Below are 18,517 nucleotides of genomic sequence, written 5' to 3' on the forward strand. Positions count from 1 at the left end.
AAAATACTTGAAGCTCTTGAGTGGCATCACAAATAGCTTTAGGGCAAATGCTGCCTGTGGCCTAAACTTTGCCTATCACTGTGTTGAACTATCAAAGTTTCCCCTTTGGGTAAAGTTGGAGGTCTGGTATGGAAAAGTGGAAGAGGAGTGAACAGTTCAATTGGAGTTCAACTGGTTTGAAGTGAATTCTAAACCATATTAAATTGGAAATCATCCCCCCACATTTTTATTACCCCTAGGTTTAAATGTTCCCCATCAATATGATTGTAGCTGGAATCCTGACTAGAGTAGACCTAATCAATGAATTGTTGAAATATTAGCACATCGGTAATTCTCATTGATTCAATGGATATTTTGTGGGTAGGACTAGCCACAGAATTTAGGGCTACATTTTTCAATACAGTGACTTGTAATTTCATAACAGAGAGGGGAAAAATAATTTTTTGCTGCTCTTGATTTCACATATTCATTACTCTCTGAGTAAAACTATTACTCACTTCAAATTTGTAAACCTCAAAACAAATGTATTAAATGGCCACTAGTATATATATAGACGCCAAAACTTGTAACATGTCAACATGTATTTTTTTCCCCTAAGCGCTTATATTTAATTCATTATCGGCATGGTTTAGGGGCTCTTATTCAGTTCCATTTTATAATCTGTGTTCCCAGAAAATTATACTCTATACTTGTTTATTTAAAGAATATCACAGCTGAATTTACAAGCAAAGTAGCTAAAGGAAAGCCTTTGGGGGGTGTACTAAATTAACAATGAAAGCACAAGAAGTAAAATATGGAATTTATAACTAGAGAAAGAAATTCCATAAATAAGCATGCCTTTTCAGATTTATATAAATCTCATACAGATTCTGTAAATACTTAAAGCATCATGAACAAATGATAACTGAATGCAACACTAGTAAGCTAGATTCATAAGCTAGACTTCACTATAAGGAGCTTCAGAATAAATGCGTAGCTTCAACTAAAGAAAGCTATGCCATTCAGCACCAAATTTTCAACTTCTTACACTGATCCTACTAAAGAAACCTATGTATACCTTAGAGAATTCCTTAATGAATAGGGATGAATATATATGTCAATTTGACTTTCTTCTGCATTCACATACCATCTTTCTGCATTTCCATTCTGTCTATCCTAATCTGAAAGAAAGTGTGAATTTCAGTCAATTCCTACAAAAATTGAAATAAAATAACCCCATCACCTGCCACGCAACATCAATGGCTAGTTATTCCTAATATGGAGAGGCCATGGGTTCCTTGTAGAAATAATGCAGCTTGACACCACTTTAACTGCCATGTCTCCATCCTACAAATCTTATGGTTTGTAGTTTTCTGAGGCACCAGCAAACTTCAGAAGAGAATGCTAAAGATTTTGTAAAACTACAAATCCCACAATTCTATAGATGGAGCTACAGCACTTAAAGTGGTGTCAAACTGCATTATTTCTACAGTATAGAAAGATGAACCTCATGATGGGTCTGCCTGCCAGTCTTAAAGATGAGAAGGTCATTAGAAATGAAAAAAGTACAAATTTATCATAATACACTTTATTTTATTTTATTTTATTTTATTTACAATATTTATACCCTGCCATTCAGGCCTACATGCTCTCACAATGGCTTATAATTATTATTATTTTAAATTAGATGGTTCCCTGACCTCAGGCTTACAATCTAAAAACACAGAAGGAGAAAGGAATGGTGGTGGCGAAGGGGAAATTTAGCAGTTAATTCAAACAAAAGATTTAAAAAAAAGAATTAAGAACTCAAAACTTCTGCATGGATGGACAAATCAATCCATGTTGCTTCTCACACTTTTTCTTTTTTTTCCTTTTTAAACTTCTCAAATTTTCTGTGCTGTTTATGGAGAAACTTGCAGATTTTGGTAATTTTGGTATTTGTGATGAGATAAGAGCTGTATTGAAAAAAATCTGCTAAAATTTGCCAATGCACTTCAGTGGTCAGAGATTTAGGATTTAGTATCTACTGGAAATAGAGAAACAGCATGGTGCAGTGGTTTGAGAAAGAGAGAGACAAATCACTTCTCAATAAATCTTGACAAGAAACCTCCATGATAGGTTCACCTTAGATTCACCATAAGTTAAAAACCACTTGAAAGCACATAACAACAATGGAAATATTATACACATTGGATGCTAAATCCGCTTTTGAAAAGGAGGTTTTCAGGTCAGTTTATTTTCCTGTAATATGAATGTGGGAGGAGGGGAATATATGGGCGTCTTCTAATGGAACAATACGTCAAGCTGAAACACTTGGTATGACAACAAAGCAAGTGGTTCCTTTCTTTTAAACTCATACAGTACTGATATTAGATATGCTTATGGAATATGAAATTTGCAAATGAAATTACCAGACCTGTTTCTTGGACTAAGGTGAATAGCAGATCCTGTGAGATTCTGATGGCCAGATGTAAGCCAGGCATTAGATTTCATACTTCTCTGAAATGCTGTTACATAATTGTCAGATATTTTAAAGATGTAAATGTATAAATTTAGATGTTATTTCAAAGGAAATGCATATTTAAATGTGTAAAATAAATAAATAAATAAATAAATAAATAAATAAATAAATAAGACTGTCTTTTGAAAATATGCTCTAAATGCTATTATTGGTCTCAATGAGAGTAGAAATATTGAATAAATTGGATTTACAGATATGTTAACTCAATTGATTCAATGGGTCTACTCTGGTTTAGATTAACCAACAAGATTTCAAGCAATATCTTTTTTGACATAAAATTATGGTTGTTCATGGAAGCTTTTGGAAAACTAAACGATTTAACTAAAAAAACCTCACATGAACATGGAATTGATTTGTTTTTAACTATTTTAACTCTTTAATCGGTATTTTAAAAATTGTTTAATCTGTTCTTAGCTTTTTAAAATCATTGGAATTATTCACACAGCTATAGATTATCAGATTGGCCTTACTGTGCATCATCCTAGGCTGTCTCGATAGGGACTGTGTTACACATGTTTTATTAATCAAACAATCAATTGACCCAACAGCCAAATAAATAATTATTTGGGCTGGACGATATTGCATGAGTTATGAAGAAATATTAAAATGTTGACAGTAAATATTAGTACTGGTATTACTACTGGTTCTTATTTCTGACATCTACTTCTGATTGTCTGCTTTTCTTCTTCGTGTGTGTGTGTGTGTGTGTGTGTGTGTGTGTGTGTGTGAAAGAGAGAGAGAGAGAGAGTATTTTTATAGTTCAGCCTTATTCTTTTCCCTCAGATGTATTTGGCCAACACTTCGAGGACACTGACAAGTCCAGAGAATGCTACTGGTGCAGAAAACATGTTGTGACAGTCAATGGATTCAGGGCAACTTTGATGCATGGCTTATGCACTTTATTTTATTTTTTTTAATCTCCTTTTGTCAGGCATAGTTAGTACATCATTTTGTTTTGGCATCATTCACATATATTTCTGTGACTGGACCCACTAGTTGTAACTAAAGACATCTGAAAAGATAATCAGTGTGGAAAAAGACAAGGTCAATGTATGACCCCCTATTTTACTGCCTGGTACACATTTTATTAAACAATTAAAATTCCAACTTCCTCTTTTGCTTTCTGTATGTATATAGGTTGGTCAGGACTCAGTGATCTATCTCCAGGTATGGAAAGGGAGGGAAGAGAATGTGATCTGCTTTTTCTGAATGCATGCAATTTCACTTGTAGCCAGTGATATGGTCTATTCCATGCTCAAATACAGAGTACATAATTAAACCCAATGACTCATAATTCTGTCCTTTCCCCCTCATTCCCATTTTATCTCTTTGTGCCACAGTAAGAGGAGAACAAATATCTTTATAAAGTATAACACAACAGAGTATCTACTGTACTGTAATCCAAATGTGCAGCTGTTTAGTCCATCTAATGCTTTTGATTTTGCTACTCATTTCTATAATCATATTCATAACAGAAATAGGAAAGGTTCATAAACCATCTACATTTAAGGGCCAGATACTGAAGGCATTTTAAAGTAATGATCTGTATAACATTTGTGTTCAAAGTACTTCACATACATCCTTTGGTTGTGAGCTTTTATAAAATACTGCAAGAAAAATCAACATCTCCTTCACCACAGGTAGGGCAGGAGTGTGATGCTAAAAGTTGGCAAAAGCCATATAGTGAAAACCTGATAAATGTGAGATTCAAATACAGGCATTTTGGATTTATAATTCAATTATTTCCTATGAATCTATACCGAATCTTGTAAAAGAAATATGAAGTGTAAAAATGCTTCATCACATAGCTTCAACATGACTGATATGTTTTAAGCCAGAAGTGTTGACAGTTGGCCCTATGCAACATACAGAGCTGTTTCTGTAACCTGTAGCTTCCTAATTTTTATCAAAATGCTCCAAATGCCCACAAATGTCTCCTAAGAGATACAGGGATAATTTTGACATGCTTTTGTCCCCTTGGGTAATTTTTGTCAACCTGGATTGACACCTATCCTGGGCATAAAACAGCTCTCAGAAAGACCAAAATATGGAGAAATTGGATCTTACCGCACAGGCTCCAGGAATAGGATGAGAATGGTCCAAAAGGGTCCAGGAAGGGAACAGAACAGGTGGGGGACAGATTTTACTGCACACAGGAAGTCCCTCACCCGTTCCTTTCCGTTCCCTTCTGTTCTCAATCCGTCCTGTTCTGAACAGTTCTCAAAAATCGCGTCCTCTGAGACGGATTGGGAACGGAAGGGAACAGAATGGAATGGTGATTCTGTGTGCAGTAAAATGTGCCCCCACTCATTCCCCACTCATTCCCGGCCCCTTCCATTCTGTTCTCATCCCGTTCCTGGAGCTCCTGTGTGGTAAGGTCCATTGTCTTATGCCTGCAGAGGGGAGACATTGGAAGACATTTTTATGGGGGGGAAATGAAATAAAAAATTAAATCAAATGTGATTAGGGATGTCACTCTTCTAGGTTCCCTAGTGGTGGATGCAGTTTTATAAGCCCAGGAACTGGCCACACCTGTTTTAAGCCATTGGTATTAGCTGTAGATATCACTATGGGCTAATATGGGCTCCTGTTCTCCTCACAATCATATGTGGCAATGAAACTGGAATTATATCTGTTTATATAATAGCTATTCCTGCACATCTTCTCAATGGCATAACTCAGACTGTTCCTGCTATCACACTCTCTTGCTGACTCCCCCTTAACAATGCCTCCCTGGCCTATGTCCTATACCCTACTCAGCATGCCTTTCAGGTTATTTATTTATTTATTTCATACTATTCCAGAGTTCATCTACTGTGATTGAGGTTTTTTTTAAAAAATAAATAAATAAAATAAAAGCAAGAAATAGAAAATCAATAAATAAAGGGAATCAAATTTGCTTGGGCATAGTGAGGGGGAGACCAGCCAACACTGGCACCATGTGACTGTCAATATTGCAACTGCCCAGGCAGAAATGTTTCACACCTAGGGCAAATGTGATTGAGAGGTCATTGATGGGTTTCCACCATCATTGAAAAGGGATGTTCTAATCATGCTTGGGGAAAACAGCAGCTATAGGTAGCAGACAATGTCATGTGATAAGTATCACCAAAGCTGCTTTTTTCCAGGTCTAATTATGGTTTTAAAAGCTGTGTGAAGTAATCTCCTCTCTGAAAGAGAAAGACTCACTAAAGTAATTGTAGGTAATATGGAAGCACCTTGCCAATCTTTAAGCAAGATGCTAGTCTTTAACTATAGAAAAGGGGACTTTTGAAAAAGTGAGTCTGAACAGAGATGGCTCTGAATGATGGGGGAAGGCTCAGTCTCATCCATCTCTTTTCAGCTCAATTGATGAGTGTTGGAAAGACTCAGTATGCATTATTTGGTAAATAACAGGAGGGGAAGGAAGTCAGTAAAGGGGATTTAATCAAATGGATTTGAAAGGTTTTATGAAATTATTAAGATTTTAATAAAGGATGTATTTTAAAATGTAAGTATTATCAGCCCCACTTAGATTTCGATGCAGGAGATAAATGCTTATTGTTCATACTTCTTAGGTCATTCCAGAATCCGTTTAATAGTTACATTTCAGTACACACAATCATCTGAATTTTGAAATTCAGTCTTCCTCATTAAAATATATTCAAAATATGTGTTTGGTGAATCTGTGTAAAAATGTATATTTGTGAAAAGAATGAACAAGATGTCTTAATTAAGGGAAATTGTTTACAAGCAAATGTGTGCTTATTTTATTATTTCTGTGTGAATTGGTATACACATGAAGAGCACCATCTTAAGGAAAATGGATGATCACGTCTGAAAATAAAATGTTATCCTGGTCCATTGTTGTGGCCTAATTCTAGAAGTTTCTATATTGTTACATTGTGAAATACATGTGTGTTGAATAACAGTGTTTTTCAATTTGACCTGATAAAATACATTAACTATGGAGTGCTGCATAATAGCCTATTTTGCCAATTATGTAGCAGTAATGGAAAATGCTTACGGAAAATAATTTGTTATGCACAGAGAAGGCATTTTCTCTCCAAAGAAAGACATAACTGATGAACTGTAAATGGAGCCTTTTACTATGTTAGCCATAAACATAAATAATGTGTGCCCTTTTGCATGCTGTCCTCTTGCTTGTTAACTACTGTCCACCTTCATATGATGAAAGGCTTGCAGAACTCTTCTGGGCGAAGACACATTCATATTACACAGTTATAGTACTATATTCCACTCTAACTGCCATGGCAACATCCCATGGAATCCTAGAATTGGAAGTCTAGGGAGGCCTACTTAGAATTATTAGTCAAAGAGCAATAGTGCCTCATCAAATTACAAGCCCCGGGATTCCATAAGATGTTGCCATGATGGCTCTTAAAGTGGAATATAGCACTATATTTGTGTAGAGTGAATAGGCCCCAGGTGTCATTTAATGGTATCTGCTGCAAAACTCAGACTTCTGTAGATTCTTTGGGAAGAAGACTAAAATCCTACCAGAAGATATGTGAATTTCCAGCTCACTTTAATATTAATTATTCTAAAAAGTAATTATCTAAACAAACTCCACCCTTTTCTGGTGGCCATTTCCTCAGCCCTTTGTCTGTTGGGCAGAGAGAAGATGCTATTTTATTTCAGCATGTCATTATATTTATTCTTTTTTAAACACACATACACACACACTGAAAAACAGCTGGTTATAAAAGAGTTGCCTGCTAAATCATCCCAGGATTTTTTTGTTGCTGTTTACATTTGAAATCAAAGTTTCAAAAACATGACTGCTAACCCAATGTTAACAGCAAGCCTCTTCACATCCTCAGTTTAATGTTCATGTTCAGTATTCAAATCAAATTATTGCCTGTATTTCCCCCTATTATTTTATTTATAATTTATTCATTAAAACATTTATGTCCCTTCCTGTATTATATCTCAAGGTAGCATACAAATATAATTGATTTCAATTCTATCTAAAAAAAAATTAAAATGAGGAATATTTTAAAGTGTCTAAAACAAAACACTTTTACAATACAAGCAAATTAAATCAACTAAAGTATTGTATAGATCAATACTTAAAACAAATGATCTGCAATAGTTTATTTCCATTTTAACTGTGACTTTTGTACGTTTTAAATTGTATCCTTTTAAGTTTTTAATTGTAAAGTGTTTTTTTTTACTGTAACCTACTTTGGGTGCCATTTTTTTGGAGAAAGGCAGGATACAAATTAATATAATAAATAAATAAAGGTAAAACATTAGATCCTCTTTGATATAAGGGTGGGGAGTCTGGTGGTGGAAAAACCCCAGCAGCAGTGCTTATGAGTGTTAGAATGTTCCGGGGACTAGGATGGAGTAATGGCTTCCAGCTACAAGAAAAGATTCCACATAAAGATTAAGAAGAACTTCCTGAAGTAAGAGAGTGTATGACAGTGGAACACACTCTACTGAGGGGGTGTGGATAGTGGGGTCTCCTTCTTTGAAGGTCTTTAAACAGAGGCTGGATGGCTTTATTGGCAGGGCTTTGATTATGCATTTCTGCATAGCAGGGGGCTGGATTGGATGACCCTTGTGGTCTCTTCCAACTCTAAAATTTTATGATTCTATGACTCTATGGATTATTGAAGCCCTTCTAAAGCAAATAATAAAATATAGGAAAAATATAGAAAAAAATAATAAAATATAGGAAAATTCTAAAATAATAATCTAGGGGTAGAATCCTATGCCTCACTGTAGCATATTTGAAGTAAATCATATTTAGAATTATGCTATAGATAACAGGTGACTAATATCATTATCTGTCCGATCACTTAGTTTACATTCTTTCTTCATGCTCTTCTTCTTCCTGTCTTTGTAAATTTCAGCAAGTGCATGACTAATATATGTACAGCATATCTTGCAGCTAAATAACTCATACAAATAGGTATGCTAAAAATAAATAAATAGCTGTTTTTGTGGCATACGTATACTTACCATTCTGTTTTGTGTTTGTGTTTTGCAAGCCAGCAGTCCCACAGGGATAAAACTTGAGAATGAGAATAATTTCCCCTGTGATTTGAGTCATGAAATGAGGGTACGTAACTCAGCAGAAGGAAAGATTTCAGTTCTATAGAACACCATACAGTATTTGTAATATGCTTCAAAATATAATTCCCACAGTATGAACATTCTCTTGCATGCACCAGATGTTGCCATGCTAAGAACCCCAGGCAAACAGGGGTCCTCATTATAGTTCAGTTACAGGGCATTTACAATTAGGTCCATCTTGACTGAAGAACTGAACCCCCATTATTTTGTCTCAATACAGAAAATAATGCAAATGCCACATGCCTAAGCTGCCCAGAAACTGGCTCAAAGAGTCAGGATGTTTTGTCCCTAAGTAACCTCTCCTGGTCCAGCCTCTCAAACCTAATGGAAATATCATATACTTACGTTAACAGTCACTGGCAGAAGGTAATCTCATTTCCTGTTCTGTTGAAGCTTGATATAGTTGTTGTTGGTGGAGCTGCAATTATTACAATAATGTCACAATCTTGACTAAGCAGAACTAGTGAATGTGGAAAGTTACATAAATTTACTCATCTGTAACTGTTCTGTATTCTGTAAAAAGCACTGGACTTGATTCCCTTCCCCACCACCATTCTCTTCTCCTTTTGTGTCATGTCTTTTTAGATTGTAGGCCTGAGGACAGGGAACTGTCTGAATAACTATCTGTAAGCCACTTTGAGAGCCTTTAGGGCTGAAGAGCAGGGTATAAATGCAGTAAATAAATAAATAATTGAATATGATTGTTTCTTAGCCATGACTATGGCATTAGTGCCCCTATTGTAACTCCCCCCCCCCAATCTACTGTATCTTACATCAGGTGCAAGGGGGAGAAGGTCCATTCTTATTGTAGCATGGGTGAATGACATTTCCATCAGGTTTGAGGTGTTGGACAAGGAGAGGTTATTTGTTATCACTGTAGTTAAGCAGCTGATGTAGAATCATTGTTTTGAATAAAAATATGTTTTTTTAAAAAAAAAATAGGAAACTGGGGGGATATTTTTCAATAACATTATTGGAAAAAAGATATCATGGAGGATGACTTTTTAGATGGATATCCTTTTTTGTTGACAACAAGAAAATTTAAGAATATTTTTATTCATCTATAATGGTGTAGACGTTAAAATGAAATATTATGTTCTATGTGTACAATAATTTATTGCATCATTAGTTGATGCCAGTTGGTACCTGTCCTTGGTTTTACTTTCCTCTATTTTCATCATGTTTATTAGAAGAGAATCCTACTGTGTTCCTAGAAGGGGTTCCCAGATAACTATGTACAGGTCTGCAGCCATATTCTGTCACTGTCCTACTTGATCATTCTTTAAGAACTTGTTACTTTATGTCTTTCCCCCCCTCCTTCCAAAATAAGGTGTAGTTGGTAAGTCTCAGTGATAACAAGTGTCTATTGTACTTTTATAGCCTTTCATGTCTGTTTGCTTCACAAAAACAAATATGTTTGCTTTCCCTGAAAAAAAATAATGTGCAAGTGGCAATTTTAAAGCAATACAAAATATGTGCAAAGTAGCTGACTAAGCTTTAATCCAATTGCTGGTCCCAAAGAGAATACTGTGTTGTTTGTGAACCTTCAAGACATTTCTGACTTATGGGACTCTAAGGTGGTGAACCTATCATAGGGTTTCTTGGCAAGTTTCTTAAGAGGGGGTTTGCCATTGCCAACATCTAAGGCTGAGGGAGTGTGACTTGCCCAAGGTCACACAGTGGGTTTTCATGGCTGAGCTATCATTTAAATCCTAGTCTCCAGAGTCATAGTCCAACACTCAAACCACTGCAGCACACTGGCTATGTCACAAATAGAGTAGACCCATTAAAATAAACACTGAAATCAATATACAAGTTGAGTATCTCTTATCCAAAATCCCAAAATCCAAAGTCCAAAACTTTTTGAGCTACAACACAAATAGCATAGAGCAATTTATATTATATTTGCAAGGCTGGAGAAAGAGATGGCTCAAGAGAGATGTTGCTAGAGAGAGATGTGAGGATCTGTGAAATGGGGGGGGGGGGGGGAGCCATACCTTTTGCCATTTCACAGATCCTCAGTTTCTCTGCAGCCTCATTATGTCATTATAAAATACAGAGGTTTCCAAATGCAAAATGACTGTTAAATACAGAACATGTCTGGCCCCAAACATTTCTGATAAGACATACTCAGCCTGTATTGGTAAATCTCACTAATTCACTGGGCCTCATCTACAGTCTAAAATCTCTTTTTGCACTTTGTCTTGAAGGTATCTAGTGAAAAATTGACTGAAAATGTCATTTATAAATATATAAACCATATAATATTGGTATCATAAATCCCGCTGGTCTGCCCTAGCCTAATGACCAAAGCAGGTAAACATATAAGGAGAATGAATCATGTGGACTGTAACCTTTACACAGAGACAGATTTTTTTTTTTTGGGGGGGGGGAACAGACGTAAGTTTAATTTAATAGAAATTGTCTTCAATCTTTCATACCTACACATATACATATACAGAGACAGATTTTTTAAAAAGACTATAGTTTTTTTGTGGTTTTTTTGGACTATGTGGCCATGTTCTAGAAGAATTTATTCCTAACGTTTTGCCAGCATCTGTGGCTGGCATCTTCAGAGAAAGAAAGAAAAAAGACTCTTTAATTCCCAATATGTTTCATCCTTTCTTCTTGTAATATCTAGCATCTGATACAATTGTTGTGAACATGTATAAGTTCTAATAATGGAGCAAATGCACACATGCTCAGTTTCCAAAACTGGTCCAAAAATGTCATGTTCCAGTTCTTCTGCTAAGTTCTATTTCATTTTTTCTCTTGCTTAAAGTAATTCATTTTTTATTTAAAGTTCCTTCAGCTTATTCTGTCTTGCTTTTCATTTCCCATTAAAACCAACTTTCATTTAGCCAGTTCTTGAAACCCAGTTGGAAGGGGGGAAAACAGTCTCAAAATAAATTAGGCTTAGGATCACACTTCACAGTTCCTTTCTCAGTGCTGGCCTAAAATCCAGGGTGACACTAACACTACAGCACCGGAATGGTGGAACTTCCTTCCTTTTACTTCTTTTCACCCAGAAGGACTTGAAGATCCCTGAGAGGCAACTCTAAAACCCTGACCACTGTTTTAGCTAACTGCAGTAGGAAGGCATAGTACCCTCTTCTGCTTCCATTGAATTCCATTTTTCTATCAGTGGTTGTCCAATATGGGATCCTTTCCTATAATACCAACCTTCAGCAGTCTCTATTCTACCTCAGTCATATCTGAGTAGAATAGCTGCAACACTGAGCTAATAATTTTTGTTTCATTTATTGTTGTTGTTGTTATCATTATTTTGCTTTGAAAAATAAATGGTTGCTATGAACCTTATCTATGGCAGTGGAATATTAGTAGAAGGAACTGCTAGTCATTGGATATATGAAACTGTGTCTCAGGATATATGAAAATATTTGTTTTTTTTACAGCTATTTGAGGGAATAAAACATTACATTTTGTGATCCAATTTCTAATTTGTTTCCTATTTAGAAGAACAATTTACAGCACCCACTTCTGTTCCTTAGGTTCTGTTTTAAAATATATGGGTATATTTAGAAAGATGGGCATTGGAATTTGCTTCTTTACAATATCATGCTTAAGGATATAATTATTTGCTAATTTTCTTCTCAAGGAAACAACAAGTAATTTGAGAAGGTAGAAGAGGGAATGATAAAAGTTGGTGTCATGAGAAAGAAACCAATATTGAACTTCCACTGCTCGGAGTCATTTTAATAATTTTCTTCCCATTCAAGAGAGCCTTTGGAAACTGAACACTTTCTAAAGACTATTTGCAGTTCAGGAAGTATTTTGCACATAATTTACATGAGGTTATTTTTTATAGGAAACAGAATTTTCTGCACATAACATACTATTTCTGTGCAGAAATTCTGTTTCTGTGCAGAAGATGCTGTTTTCAACACAAAGCAACCACATGCAAATTTTACACAGAACAAATCTCAAATTGTAAAGATTCTAGCCAATCCAGGATTTTTCTTATTAGGGCTTCTCAAAACTTAAGAAATATCTTTTAAAATCATTTTTAGTGTTTTCAAATATGTTTTCCCTTCCCTGTGTAAAGCTCAGTTTACACAGATATGGAGGCAGAAAAATATCTGCTGGTTTATAGAACTGCATATAGAAATATAGGGAGAGACTGGTAGACTGGACACAATTCTTTAATAGAAATTGCCTTATATTAATTACTTATGTCCAATAATATTATGGAGCTAGCAGAGGATACTTAGTTATTGTTTCTTATTGTTATTTATTCATAAAGAGTAGGGTTATTGTTGTTGTATGCTGCCAAGTCATTTTTTACTTATGGCAATCCTTAAAGAGAACCCATCATAGTGTTTTCATGGCAAGTTTCTTCAGAGGAAGGTTGCTATAGCCATCCTCTGGGGCTGAGAGAATGTGACTTGCCTAAGGTCACCCAGTGGATTTTTATGCTCAAGCAAGGAATCAAACCCTGATTTCCAGAGTCGTACTCCAATACTTAAACCACTATGGAGTTTATCACACATCTTACCTTCCGCCATGCTCCCTTGGTGTAAACGTCACCAATCTGCAATGGGAGCCACCTGGTGGGATCGCGGATGGTGCAATGCCTCCATTTTCATCATGGAAGTGTTATCGTAAGTGTTTTAAAAGGGCCCTTTTTAAACACTTACGATAATGAATGAATGAATGAATGAATGAATGAATGAATGAATCTTTATTTTTATACCGCCGTTCCTGCGATCACGGCGGTTTACAACATATGATAAAATACAAAATACATCACATAAAATCCCCCATATTAAAAACAATACAATACAGCATTAAAATCCATCATTCATTCCTAATAATTAAAACCAGTAAAAAATCAATAAAACAATCCAAAACACGATCGCACAGTATACATACAATATACAGGAGAGAATGGCAGTCAGGACATGTGGGGGAAGGCTTGGCGAAATAGGTGAGTCTTAAGATTTTTCTTGAAAGACTCGAGGGAGGAGGCTGAGCGGAGCTCATCAGGGCGAGAGTTCCAAGACTGCGGGGCAACAGCAGAGAAAGCCCTTTGCGTAGTCGCAGCATATCTCATCTTAGGAACTCTCAAGAGTTTTCTCCCACCTGACCTGAGAGTGCGGGGCGGATTATATGGGGAGAGGCGGTCCTCCAAGTACTCTGGGCCCAAGCCATTTAGGGCTTTATAGGTAACGGCCAACACCTTGTATTGCGCCCGGAAGCGAATAGGCAGCCAATGCAGATCTTTCAAAATAGGTGTTATGTGGCTGGCCCTGGAGCTACCAATGACCAGCCTTGCTGCCATATTCTGAACCAACTGTAGCTTCCGGGTTTGGTACAAGGGTTGCCCCATGTAGAGCGCATTACAGAAATCAAGTCGAGAGGTTACCAGTGCATGTACCACTGTTTCAAGTTCCCCCCGGTCCAGGTAGGGTCGCAGCTGGCGTATCAGCCGAAGCTGATAACAGGCACCTCTGACTGTCGCATCCACCTGAGAAGTCAAGTGAAGCGACGAGTCCAGAAGCACCCCCAGACTGCGAACAGTGTCCTTCACGGGGAGCGTGACCCCATTCAGAACAGGTGGACAAATTTCCCTCCCGGGACCGGGGGAGCCTATCACAAGTACTTCCGTTTTCTCTGGATTCAGGCTGAGTCTATTTTCCCTCATCCAGCCCATTACTGACTCCAGATAGGCACTGAGCGGAGAGATGCCATCCCTAGTCACTGCATCAGTCGGAGACACAGAGAAGACTATTTGGGTGTCATCAGCGTACTGATAACACTGCGCCCCGTGTCTCCGAATGATCTCTCCCAGTGGCTTCATGTAAATGTTGAATAGCATAGGGGACAAGATCACTCCCTGAGGGACCCCAGATGTAAAGGCCCTCTTATTGGAGTGACAGTCCCCCAGCTCCACCATCTGGAATCTTCCTGAGAGGTAGGAACGGAACCACTGCAAAGCAGTGCCCCCGATACCCAACTCCCCCAGGCAATCCAGAAGGATACCATGGTCGATGGTATCGAAGGCTGCAGAGATGTCCAAGAGCACTAACAGGGACACGCTACCCCTGTCCATGCCCATGATGAAAACAGAAGTGCTGCACCATCCACGATCCCACCACGAGGCTCCCGTTGCAGATCAGTGACGTTTACGCGATGGGAGCATGGCGGAAAGTAAGCTGTGTGATAAACTCCTTTATCACAGTGGCTCTAAGGTCAGGTGAGAAATACAGTTAAAACTGGATTTTTGCTTTGGAGAGAGGCTGCCAAAGAAGACCAGGACTCAGGAATGGAGGAAAGGCCATTTATTAAACAAACAGTTGTAAAGGTAGGGTTGGCTCAAAGCATGAGGTCTGGATCTGGAACATCAGTCAACCCCCCCGGTTGGTCGATGAACCAAAATGCCTGGTCACGGCCAGGCTTCGGGATAACATAAAGGCTATGAAAAATGCCATCTCACAGATATGCAACTGGCTGGTCACATGTGCTCTGTTAAGCCCCTAGTCACAGGGATGGCCCCCACAATGGCCACAGTGCATGCCTTCAGCGCTCCCAGGTCCAAAGGACTCCTGACCCAGTGCTACACAGCTCTGGAAACCATGCCCACCAGATCCATGACCTATGCTACCACCCCTAAAAGTTGTGGCAAGGCACACCCTGAACCCAAGGGAAGGAGGGTGGGAGAGCTAAGCAATAATGGTGCCGGCCTGGGACGCCACGTGGCCTTAAATAGGCCCATCCGCCCCTGCAAGGTATGCTGGGGCATGGCTGGGCCCGCAGGACCGGAGAAGGCAGCGCAGACACCCCAGCAGCAACACGGATAGACCGGTGAGTCGGGCGGCCACATTTCTTGCTGATTTTTTTCCTTTAAAGAAAACAAATATCATATCACAAACGAGTCTCGGTTTCTTTAATGAAATGCTTCTTTAAGATGTGTCTTTTAATAAAGCAATTCATCCTCAGTATGTGCCCGTATGGAGGATGGGGAATTCAACAGTCTCTTCTGGAAAAGGAGGTCAAAGATTAAAGAGTCAGTGAATGACAACCTCTTAACCAATCTAGTTTAGTAATGTCTCTTAAAACTGACTAGTAATTGATACCAATAGAATAATTATATTTGAGACCCACAATGGTGTAATGCTTTGAGCATTGGAATAGGACTCTGGAAAACAGGGTTTGAATCCCTGCTCAGTCAGGGAAACCCACTGGGTGACCATGGGAAAGTTGCAATCTCTCAGCCTCAGAGGAAGGTAAAGGCAAACCACCACTGAACGAATCTTGCCAAGAAAATCCTGTGACATGTGACCTTAGGGTCACCATCAGTTGGCAATGACTTGAAGGCACACAACAACAGCAATAATTATATTTACAGCTAGATAACAACAGCAATAATTATATTTACAGCTATTATGATGATTTTATCTTATTCTTATCTTATAAAGCAATTTCTAGATATTAGATCAAACCAACATCTAGTTTTATAAAAATGACATTTACTCAAATTGTGGTGTCCTTAAAAGAAAACTTGTGGACATGGTATAATAGAACCTCCAAAAAAAAAAAAAGAAAAGAAAAGAAAAGAAAAAGAAGGATAAAATATTAAGAGTTGTCATGTCCATAGTATGTAACAAAAATAAAAATAAAGCTGAATAAAATAGCTATGAAATGATGTTTTCTGTGTTATAATGCATTCTCTGTGGTCATGGAACAGCCTGTACAACCTAAAGTAATGAAACTTACTCCGATTAAAATGAAATATTCTTCTCATTGCGTTAATTAATTAGGTACAATTACCGTTAAGGCCTGCTGGATATGAATAGCATGAGGTGTAATTAAGAGTAAACAAAACTTGGTCCCCAAATTCTATAAGGCCATTAACATTTGGGCTATAACAATTCTACTGGGCAGTAACCTATTTACCTACTGCTTTTGCCTCATGAAAGCAATATATCTCCCTTGATTAATCTTACTGGGAGAAAGTATGAGAGCTTAATTAAATGTACCGTACTAAACACTGACAGACTTTTCAGAGCAACCCTGCATTAATGGACTTATTGCTTCCAAGTCATCAACCTGACAGAATATTAAGGAGGGATAACTTACATATCCCCACTAGAATACACACATTCACTGTTAGAGGCAATGAGGCTTATTCATATAGAAAGACAGTTTTTTACTGAAAATATATAGGTTGTCCTCATCATTAAAAAAAAAATCTCACACCAATGTCATTAATACCAACATGTACAACATTTAATCTTCAATACTTCCTAAAAGCCTATATTCCACCAAAACCAAAAATTAAGCACACACTATGGTTGGAAGACTGGATAGAAAATTAGATTTCTCCTTGTCATCAGTGGTCAGTTCCTCTACCCATACTTATTTTCATGATTACCTCCATGACAATCTATGCTGGAAATGTTCACACACACGGATAAAACAGAAGGGTAATCACAAAAAGGCAGGGGGGTGCTTAATGAAAAACCATTAACAAGTGAAGCTGTGAGAGATGAAGAAAGGAGGCAGCCAAGTCAAAGGGAGATGTATTGGGGAGGGGGGATCCAAACACACATGCAGGAATAAAATGAGTAGGAAATGTACAGGGAAAAGAAACTGAAGCAGAAAAGTACACATTTTGTAGAAGAATGGGGGAAAAAATAATTGTTGCAGATCCTAAAGTGATACCTCATTTTTCTACAATTATAACATATAATTGGATATGTGCTGCCTATAGCCCATGTACAGGTAAATGCGAAAAAAAATTGTATTTGTCTTTTATATCACAATTGTCTCCCACTGGGATTTTTGGGTGTGATAATCTCCACTGAAAAATGCTGCCTATAATACCAGTATATTGCCACAATGTTGAGAAATTGTTTTGAGATTTTTATTGTTTTAACATTGCAGTGTTGGTTAGATGATGATGATGATGATGATGATGATGATGATGATGACGACGACACCGACGATGATGTGTGCCTTCAAGCCATTTCCAACTTATGGTGACCCAAAGGTGATTTTTCTTGGCAAGATTTGCTCAGAAGGTTTTTGCCTTTGCCTAAAATGCATTAGTTAGACTTTAAAAATGCCATCAGAGGAAACATTTCAAATATCTGATCATAGAATCTGGATGGATGACAATCTTTGAAGCTCAGCAGTTATTGTGTATGAAAAAAATCACATTTTTTTTAACACATCAAACTGGCATTTCCTGCACATAAATATTATTATTTTTAATAAAGAGAGTAAATTTCTCATATAGATAACATTGTTGCACAGAAACTGCTGGTTCATATCCTGTTCATGAATTATATGAACATTACAATAAAATTTTTTGGTTGTTTTGGCAGTGAAAATTCTGTGCCAACTGTGTAACGACAAAATTCCCTCCAAACCTACCCTGCAAGTAACTCTCTCCTCCCAACATTGCCACTTCCATGTTGTTGGAGAGTGGCGGAATGGGCAGAGATGCATTGAGCAATTGTAGATAGAGCCATTTTGCATTCACTATAGCAGTATTTCTCTTTACAGTGTAATGTCTGCAAAAACAATATTTACCTTTCCTTTAGCCAATTGTACTGGATGACCTGTCTACAGGTCATCAAGAAAAGGATTCAGACCTGCAGGTTTCTATTTAGATTTTGAAACATGGAAAGCAGAAAACAAAGTAGAAGGAAACAGAATGGTGAGCATCTGAGATATTTCCTTTGTGGATGAGGGAAGACATGTGGCATTCCTTTTAAGAACAATTTAACAGTCCACACTACCAGATGAAGGCTTACATAATTAGGTTGCTGCCACACTGCAGAATTAATGTAGTATGGCACTACATTAATTGTGATAGCTCCATCCTATGGAAACCTGGGATGTGTGGTTTGTTGTTACATCAGAGCTCTCTGACAGAAATGGCTAAATATCTCACAGAACTACAAA

The sequence above is a fragment of the Sceloporus occidentalis genome, unplaced genomic scaffold, assembly GCF_023333645.1.
Source record: "Sceloporus occidentalis isolate IW3139 unplaced genomic scaffold, rSceOcc1.0.p SCAF_5, whole genome shotgun sequence".
Taxonomy (NCBI): domain Eukaryota; kingdom Metazoa; phylum Chordata; class Lepidosauria; order Squamata; family Phrynosomatidae; genus Sceloporus; species Sceloporus occidentalis.